Raw genomic sequence first — 9121 nt, 5'->3', positions numbered from 1 at the left:
CCCCCCCTTTCCAAGACCTTGCAGGATAAACTGCTGCTCACACCCGCAAACAAAGCAATATTTGTTTAATAACTGATTGCTGCCATGGGTACAGTAAACAAGGGGCCCAGCATTTGTGTTTATGAACAAACACATCATCTTGCAAGAGCAATTTAACATTAACCAGGTGGAATAATCAACAGATTTCGTAGGTGACACTCGGGGCAGGACTAATGTAAACAGAGCGGGGAGGAGAAAGGGGCCACTCTCAGGGAACCAAGGTTGAGGCAAATGCATTGCAGAGTAAACAGCTGGGAAGAACTCAAGACAAACAAATAGTCATTCTTCTGACATTTAGAGAAGCAGAAAGGTTGAACGTTACATATATCAGCTGCTGACCACCATGAAATTAAACCAGTTGGGGACCAGGCCGGCGTGTTTACACAGTGCCATGTTTGCTTATAAACAACAATTTGCTGTTACCAACTTAGCATTACTCATCATATAAACCAGCAGATCAAGTGAAATCCTGTTAACTCTTTCCCAGAGTTAGGGTTGACAGAAAAAAAAAATAATACTACAAAATCGAAACAGAGAGAAAAGTCTTTGGGCTCCTCAGCCACAAGAAACCGCGAGGGGGGGGGAAAAAAAGAAAGAAAGCTGCTTTCACGTGTCTGTGAAAAACAACAACAAAAAATGAAGGTGCAGAAATGACAAATCGCTTTAGGGAAGGGAGGCTAAAGAAGGGACTCGGGATGCAGTTTGCATCGAGGATGTTTTTAAAAATATATATATTGACGATAGGTATTACGTCAAATAGTTAAATTTCTGGACCCAAATTGAAGAAACAAGCATTTAAACCTGCACGTGGGAGCGGAAGTCCATTGCTCTTCAGTCAACAAGGCTGCATTTAAACAGCCTGCCAATATGCATGCGAAGGGTGCAAAATTGTAGGGGGGGGTTTAAGGAAGTCCTTACAAGGGAGGCAGAAACCATTCTGATCCCTCACTGCACAACTTAATCCCTGCCAAGAGGGACATGTGCATTTCCACACACACACACTCTACAGCTATCTATATATATCAACACATGATATGGAAGCAGCACAGCAGGTTTTACTCCTCCTCCCTCTCTCCCTCCTTCCACCATCCTCAATTTCTTTGCTCTGGCCTCCAATTACCATTTTCAGATCACTTAAAAATCTCTTTCCTTTTCATTAACCCCAACAGGGCTTCCTGCCCCAACGCCCTTCCTCCTCGCAGTGGAAACTTCAGACCCCGCGACCACCTCTCTGCCCCATCCATCCCTGAGCAGCTCTGGAGAGCTTGAAGTGAGGTTTGCTTGTCAGCACACAGGGACCTTCAAGATCTGGCATGCCGCTATTCTTGATCTTGCTGCATTATTTCAATCCTGAGGTCCTAGGGATTCTCAGACTCGGGCAAAAGTCCTTTTCCATCACCTCCTCTCACCCCCAGGACTTAAAGCAAGTTCGATATAAAAGCAATCCCAAAGATTGCTAGGGGCTAAGCACGTATTTCATAAAAGATAGGGAAATATGCAAGGAATGGACAAAGTCTCTAGTGGTTAGGGAGCCTGGCAGACAGGTTCATGCTCCGGGACAGAGTTCGGCAACCCCCCAGCGTGCGTGTCAAAGCGTGGCAGGCAAGGCACATCGCAGCCGGCTGGGTGCGGAGCCTGGGTTGCTGGCAGCAGGTGGCCAGGAGGCTGCAAGCCCTGCTGCAAGCTCAGGCTCCGCGGCTGGCAGCGGCCGCCCAGGTCTGTTGCAGCCGGGAGGCCGCAGACAGCTGCACTGGGCTCCGCAGCCCCGGCCAGGCTCCGGCTCCACGTGCGCCTCTGGGCAGGTAGCGGAGAAAGGGCTGGGGCAGGGCAACCCTGGTCCCTCCATCACCGTCTGCCCCCTGCCACCACTATGGAGCTGGTACTGTGGAGCTCGATACAGCTGTTTGCAGCCTGCCCGTCACCTACAAACAGCCTGCGGCAGGCAGGCTGCAAACAGCTGCACCGGGCACTGGAGCCCCAGCACTGGCTCCATGCCGGGCACACGCGCCTCGGGGCCCAGAGCGGGGACGGGGCTGGGGCAGCGCAACCTCGGACCCTCCCCACCCTCCTCCCGGAGGCATGCAGGCAGCCACCAACACCGCCGAGGATCGGGCCACTCCTGGCACAGCAAGTCGAGGCGTGGGTCAGGACCGGGGTGTTTCTGGCACTCCAGCCACAAACGTTGCTGACCCCTGCTCCAGCAAAACACTGTGCGAGACCTTTGGGAACTCGTGTGCCACAGCCTCCCTGCCTCACAGGCAGCCTTGAGGACGAAGACGCTACTGGTTTCAGCTCCTGGGGACACAGGGACTGCGGACAGACGGACTGGCTTAAGATACACAACACAGATCTCTTTTTTTTTATTTTTTTCCTGATGTCTGGGACCCGTTCCGATTTCAAAACATGCTTAAGGAAGTATCCATGCTACAAGGAGGTAGCATGCTAATTAATTTCCCTTCAAGTATATAAAGCAATCACACTTGAAGTCAGTGCTGATGAGAATTCCCATTCAGCAGTCAATTCCCGTACAAATAGCAGGGCTGGCCCGATGCCCAGCTAGAGTACTGCCACCTCCCCTGATTTTATCGTGAGTCTCATGATGATACTTGGAATTTTTCTTCGCAGCCCTGCTCTGGCATTCCTGCAAAGGCAGGAGACTCTCAGCTTGCCTTAAACACCGCCACCGCCACATTTCTATGGACTGCGGGGTTTCAAAGAAAAAGTTCAAATGTGTGAAATAAGCAGAAGCTAGAGGCTTGCAGACCAAAAGGCAAAATGCACTTAAAAAAAACACACCCCCCCCCCCCAAATGTATGATTTTTGAGGCAATCTGATTTTTGAGGCAACCCTCCTGGAGAGTCCAGGAGCGAGCGCCAATTTTTGAACCTCTGTCCGTGGCTGCACTGCACCCCCCTACCGGAGCGGGTGAATTGTATGAACACCGCGTTGGAGCTGGAGTCCATGCGCCAAGAAAACATAAGTGATGATTCATTTCTTGCTCCTCACGAGTATTTTTGAGGTCTGGACCATCAGGGACTTAGCACTGGGCTGACAATGGTACTCAATGCAATCCCTTCTCTCCTCGCCTCAGGCTTTTGAGCTTCGGCCTCGTCGAGCAGTTTCGGACAGAGGGCAAGTGAATGGCAAAATATTCACACCCCCTTCATGTTCGTTCCCACAGTGGGAAACCCACCACGAGCCTCAGCCTTCGTACGAAAGTCCTGGTATTTCCATCCTTGAATGCAAGCTGCCTACTGTGTGCTCCTTTTCCAGCATGTAAGACCACAGTTTATTCAGTATAAAGTAACTACTGTATGATAAAAACTATAAGCATATCAATCAAATGCTTTATTGGTCAAATAGATGGATGCTTTTATTAGTCCAACCTTTTTTGTAATGGAGTGCCACTGATGACCCAGTGTTAGCCTCATTCCCTGCTATTAATCACACTTCTAAGAGCTCATTTTGCTTTAAAATCTTAAGAAATTGCTATAATTTAAAGACATGGTGTCTACATAATGGGAAATGCTTCACAGATTGTATCATTTCATAAAACGCAGCATTTTTTATGGGAACACTGACCACGATACCAGGGTATTACAAAACCGGAATAAAATATTTTAAGAAAAGCTAGATGTAAACTTTTTATGTATGTGTGTGGTTTGTCACAACTATATTGCTTTAATCAAAATCTTTTGGGAGCTGCAAAATCCAAATGCATATGGTTTGCATAGATTCACACAATTAACAGCTTACCCTGAGCAAATAAAATAAATAAGGCTCTAACAGGATGCCTTAATCAAGTCATAGTTAAACAATAATTCAAAACCATGCTTTTATTCTGTATAAATCTCCATGCTTTGTCTATCTAAGAAAAAAATGGGAGATGTTTCTTTACTGTGAACAACTTTTATAATAAACTAGAAGCATCTCACCGTTTACCTGCGGCAAGATCTAAATTAATATAATGATGGTCTTAACCCATATATCTTTGTATTATTAAAAGGTACTTTGCAAAATGTTTTGACAATGTTGACTGGTGCAGGAGGGAAAACACATTTAAGACAATTCCAGCCAAATGTAAAAGCAAAACCTTCCATTTTGCAAATGTAAAGTAAAAAGCATTTTTAAACATCTTCATATGAAAGAAAATGTGGTGCAATTATGTTATATGATGAACACAAAAGAGTGTTCCTTTCTCAGTTCTCTAACAAGATATTAGTACCTACTGGCCTTATGAATACTGTGTCTAAATCACATCATATTCAGAGTGTCTGAATTAATTATAATAGGAGCTACAGAAAATCTTAACTTTCCAGGTTGTTGCTAAGGATTAGCTCTTGTTTACAAGTCTATATTTATAGAATGAGAAAAAATTGTGAAACGAAGGGCAAAGAGGAAAGCAAAAACACAAATTTAGCTTTGATTAAAAAAAAAAAAAAAAAAAAAAAATCAAATCTAGCAACCATTTCTTGAAAAGAAAAACCACCGTTTTTAATGTGGAAATGCAAATGAGTCTCATAATACAAATGTGCTTGATATTTCTGTGCACTCAACGTTACTAGATGTTATTTTAAGAAATTATGCTAACATTTCTCATGCTCTCAACTCAAGTCCAAGATTTCAAAAATGACATCTGTGTAAATTGATCGCATTTGCAAGGAGCGCTGCGTAACACAGGAGGTTCAGATTTGGGCAGAGCAACTTTCCCCCGCGGCGGGCTGCTTCTCCAAGTCCGGCCAGCTCACCAGCGACCAGAAGTTGCTGGTCAGCCGGCTGGGCTCTTCAGCAGCCGAAAGGAAAGGAGTGTGGCAATCCGGTTCCAGATGACAGAAACCACTAATTGACAGCCACGCTGGATTTCTTGGCAGCCCCGATCAGCCTTCCCTTCTTGCAACTCTTACTAAAGTCAAGGGAGGAGCGCAGAGGCCAGATCACTTGCTCGGGTCAGGGTGGAAGCACACAGCAGAACGGGCTTCTTTTGCCGCTGCCCCATGCACGGAGAACGAGCGTTTCCTCCTCCAGCACTTTCATTTCTTTCCACAAACAGGTCACACCCATTACAACCATTTTCATTAGGACTCCTTGTTTTCACACCCAGCAGTGTAAGGCAGGCACTCTTTTATGCTTCTCCCAGGGATCCTCAACCTTTTCAGACGCGGGGCACCCCTCATTGCAGCCCCAGGGAAATGCCACCTCATAGTCCCTGCTCATTTTTTTTACTCCAGAAATTGAATAGAGCAATTTTTCTGTGGCAAAGGACTCAGGAAGTCCACAGCAGGCCCGAAGGTTTTTAACGCTCTGGACTCCTATCTGAAATCTCTGGGTTTCTCTTGTGAATCGCGTTCGCCTGCTTAACACCACTAACATTGTGTGGCACCCCTGAAGGGATCTCAAGGCACCCCGCAGCACCCTGGTTGAGAATCACTAGCTGACAGGAGCTGATGTTTGCATGAAGAACAGAGCAAAAACTCTGTAGTGCTTCTGTTGTGGAAAAATGAAGGGAAAATGCACTCTCACATTAAAAAAAAAAGTCTCCCCACTGACTTGCGAGCAAGAGGGAGACTAGAGGAAATGCTGAGCACTCGCACACGGCTACAAGCATCCAACCCCTCTCAGCAGAGCCAAGCCTGCAATGAGCAACGAGAAGCCTTAGCTTAACTTCTGGGGAAGAGGAGACAGTCCTGCTGCCTTATCCTAAGCCAGGGCCCTGGCTATCAGGCTGCCGCTCGGGCAACAGGCATGGAGAAATAATAAATGTCCTTGTGAAAGTCCTGTGCCCAGAGCAAAATCATGTAATAAAACTTCCTTTATCTCAGAAACAGCATCAAATTCTACAAGAAAAATCATTCAGACATGGCTTCTTTCTGGCAGTTGGCATACATTTCCCATATGCTACAAATTCTTAAGTTTTGCTACATGCTTTTTTTTTTTTTTTTTTTTTTTAAAGAAAGGCCCAATTCTCTCAGTTGCACATGCAAAAAAGTGCATGCGCAACCTGCCTGATGTCTGCAAATGCGAGGACAATTGTAAGGGCTGCGTGTGCAATGCACCTACAGAACTGGGGGGCTCCTCTGAAGCCCATCAGCTCTTGACTACCCTTCTTCCAACACATGAGGACTTAGAGAAAAAAAGTCTTCACAGCAGAGCACTGAAAGCCTCACTAGCAGCTGAAGCAGCAAGGAGGGAGGGACTCTGCAGAGGTAGCCCTCAATCTGATTCAAGGGACCTGCCTCCTGCAACATGTCCAACCTGAAGCCTGAAGGCAGCTCCCGGGGAGGCTGCTCTGCAGCTCTCCCGCTGCTTGGTGCTACTTACTGGTTCCAGCCTGGGGCAGAGCAGCCTTGGGGCTGATCTAACTTGCATCCACTAACAAAGATCCTATCAGCTGCAGACCACAAGAGACCTTGCTAGGCTCCCTACAGAGGAAGTGGGAGGAAGGAAAGCAGAGGACAGAGTTATGTGGGCACCCAGTGGTTTTTGCAGCGCCTGCGCTGCACAATAAAAGAACAGGACAGGGCAAAGAAACCTCATCTGAAATGGTGGTTGTGGCTCTTAGGGACAAAAAAAAGACAAAAAGCAAACAAGCTCAGTCCTCCAACCGGAGGGGTTTGGCCCCACGCAGCTAAGCGAAGGCTGGTCCGTGCTTGGGGAAATTGCCTCTCTGCTGCCGAGTCCCAAGCAGCGTGCACAGGCACTGCGAAAGCTAGCTTGCTCCTTATATGGTCAGAACTACAGGGCTCTTGTGCTCGTGTCTGAAATCTGCATTTCAATGCACTGCTCGAACATCTCCGTCCACATGCAGGTGCATGGCCGTGCAGATGTTCTCGCTCCTGGCCGCCGCACAGCTGGTGCATGCGGCTTCCGACGAGAGAGAGAATTTGAGACCGGGGGGGGGGGGAATTCTGTGTCAGGCTGCACAAGAGGGGAGGATGATGTGCACTGGATTTGACTGCTGAAAACCGAAGGCAGAGACCAGCTGAACTCTTATTTTAGGATTAAAATTGTTTGTACAAGTCCTAACAGAACAATAAGGATAACAAAGCAGACGATGTACTTTGCTCCATGTTGCAGCCGCGTATTCCAGCCGTCTTCTCGCTGGAATGCTTAAACAAAGCTTTAAAACAGAAAACAGCTAGAGCAAAGAACTTCTGGAAACTTCTTAGGTCAGGCAAGAATTTTCCTAATGCTGCCTCCCCTCCTTCGACAAAATAAAATAAAACGCTCCAACGTCCCGCTGAGTAATACTCACAAGACTGGCACTGACACAGGTTACCATACCATTGAAACCTTGAAGGGAGGCCTGCGAGCTGTAACGAGTGCATCTTGTTTTGCAAAACACACAGAGGAGCGCAATTAAATGAACAACTGCAAAGGAAATAGAGCTGATAAAGGAATGAAAGCTCGCCGTGCCAAATCATAACAGAACATCGAGGATAACAAAACCATGTTAAACATGCGATGGCTAAAGGGTAAACAATGTCGTGTGCATTAAATCCTAAAATACATTCAGTATGTCAAATGATGAGCAAAACTCACTGCTGTACAGATGCTAGGAAGTGATCTACGTGCCTATGTAGCCCGCTTCTGACAGTGTGCAAGTGCGTTGGGTGTTTATATGAGTGCTCCAGGAGGTGGGGAGCCGCAAGGGGCTCCAATCAGAGCAGCTCTGAGAACCGCTTTAATTAAAGCGCTTGGAGCGTCATGTATATCAGCATCCCTATGCTGCAAAGTGGCAGTGGGGGCACTCATCGAGTGAGCATTAGTTGAAGTGCCCCCATTTTTCAGTACGGGGACACCGATGCATGTGACGCTGGAGTCCGCTGGAACGCAGTAATTTCCACGTTTCAGCAGACTCGATTAATTGGGTCTGTTCCAACACGCTATAATTACAGCATGTCAGAGCGGCCTCAATGCATGCGTATAGGTGCCCATCATCATCTGTAATGCTTTTATTCGCATTTCACCGCTGCAGTCTCCATTCCCCCACCTTTTACTGATTATAATCAACTAAGGCCCAAAGAAACTAAATAACTTGCCCAAAACTTTAGGCTAGATATCAGGAGGCGCTACTTCACAGTCAGGGAGGCTAGGGTCTGGAACCAACTTCCAAGAGAAGTGGTGCAGGCTCCTACCCTGCGGGTGTTTAAGAGGAGGTTGGATGTACACCTTGCTGGGGTCATTTGACCCCAGTACTCTTTCCTGCCATGGCGGGGGGGGTCGGACTAGAAGATCTACTCAGGTCCCGTCCGACCCTAGAAACTATGAAATCACACAGGGAGTTTGTCACAGAGCTGGGAATCAAAGCTAAAGTCTCTCAAGCCTCAGACCACTACCCTAACCATTGGACACTCATCCTCTACACAGGACGTAGATACACGGTCAGCAGTGAGATCTTGTGGAAATGAAGCTATTTCCGTTATGTGGATGAGTGTAAGGGCTCAATGCTGAGTCTACAGGGAAGCAAAGCAAGACCAAAATCTGGGAACGTGCGGAGCTGGCCTGCAGTCCTTACAAGAACGCAAGCGTGCCCTCTGCCACTGCTATTTGCTCAATGCTCACATAGGGCACACAGTGATCCCCACTGGGTCCCTAATCATTGGGCTCCCCTAGCACGCTCAAAATTCACCATCCATTGATCTGCTAACACTCAAGAGAGATCCGTCATGGAAAACAAGGGTGTATGGATTAAACATAACCAATTTCTGCCCTCCTTGGCCCACACAGTGCCTCAGGATCAGAGCAACTTTAGAAAACAGAGCTTACAAAAAACAAAAACCCTTATGAGAGTCCACTGCGAGCAACTGAAACGTGTGCATTACACCTACATTAGCAATACTGTTACACACACACACGTACACACACGACTTCTTGTGTTACCAGCGTGCTCCAATGACTCTGCCGCATCCCTGGAAAGCATGCTTTACCAAAGGGATCACCAGACGGAGTCAATCCCATTGAAGGCACTGGAAAGGCTGCTACGGGATTTACAGATGGTCCCCTAACCCAGGCTAATGCAGATGGAGAGTTGCTGCCTACAGGATGGGACTACAGAGCAGAACCGTAGGTCAGGACGAGGCAT

At 47.3% G+C, this 9121-nt stretch overlaps 1 protein-coding gene across 8 annotated transcripts in view; it reads right to left on the bottom strand.

Annotated features, from left to right (window-relative positions):
* Positions 1 to 9121, bottom strand: part of FOXP1 (forkhead box P1) — a 442485-nt gene that overhangs the window by 199915 nt on the left and 233449 nt on the right. The window lies entirely within an intron of this gene.

This window comes from Crocodylus porosus, unplaced genomic scaffold (genome assembly GCF_001723895.1).
Source record: "Crocodylus porosus isolate Cpor-Errol unplaced genomic scaffold, CroPor_comp1, whole genome shotgun sequence".
NCBI lineage: Eukaryota > Metazoa > Chordata > Crocodylia > Crocodylidae > Crocodylus > Crocodylus porosus.
The sequence above is the reverse complement of the archived record's forward strand: the minus strand, read 5'-3'. Positions and strand labels throughout refer to the sequence as shown.